The sequence below is a fragment of the Callorhinus ursinus genome, unplaced genomic scaffold, assembly GCF_003265705.2.
Source record: "Callorhinus ursinus isolate GAN/ISIS: 27379988/994484 unplaced genomic scaffold, GSC_fseal_2.0 scaffold5, whole genome shotgun sequence".
Taxonomy (NCBI): Eukaryota; Metazoa; Chordata; class Mammalia; order Carnivora; family Otariidae; genus Callorhinus; species Callorhinus ursinus.
In genome coordinates this window covers 8766519-8767087 of record NW_027397067.1, presented here as the reverse complement: position 1 = coordinate 8767087, position 569 = coordinate 8766519, and positions in this window count along the sequence as shown.

The following is a 569-nucleotide window of genomic DNA, read 5'->3' as shown; positions in this document are numbered from 1 at the left end:
AATTATTCTAATGTTGTTTTGTCTTACCGTATCGCTTATCTCTCGAATTCTGCCCTCATGATCCTGTAGTTGTTTATCTCTTTTTCTCAGCCTCTTATTTTCCATCATTTGGTCTTCTATATCTCTGATTCTCTCTTCTGCCTCACTTATCCTAGCAGTTAGTGCCCCCATTTTTGATTGCACCTCATTAATAGCCTTTTTGATTTAGATTTGGTTAGATTTTAGTTCTTTTATTTCTCCAGAAAGGGTTTCTCTAATAAGTTCCACCGTTTTTTCAAGCCCAGGTAGTATCTTTAAAGTCATGATTCCGAACTGTAGGTCCAACATCATACTAATGTCTGTATTGTGTAGGTCACTGGCAGACGGTACTACCTCTTGTTCTTTTTGCTGAGGTGATTTTTTTTTTGTCTTGTCATTTTGTCCAGAGGAGAATAGATGAATGAGAGAATAAAATGCTAACAGTTTTACAACCTCCCCTGCAAATATACTCTATACAAATCAGAAAAGACCTGAAACCAGGGGAAAGGAAAGGGAAAGAAAGAAAAAAGAAAGAGAAAAAAAGAAAAAGA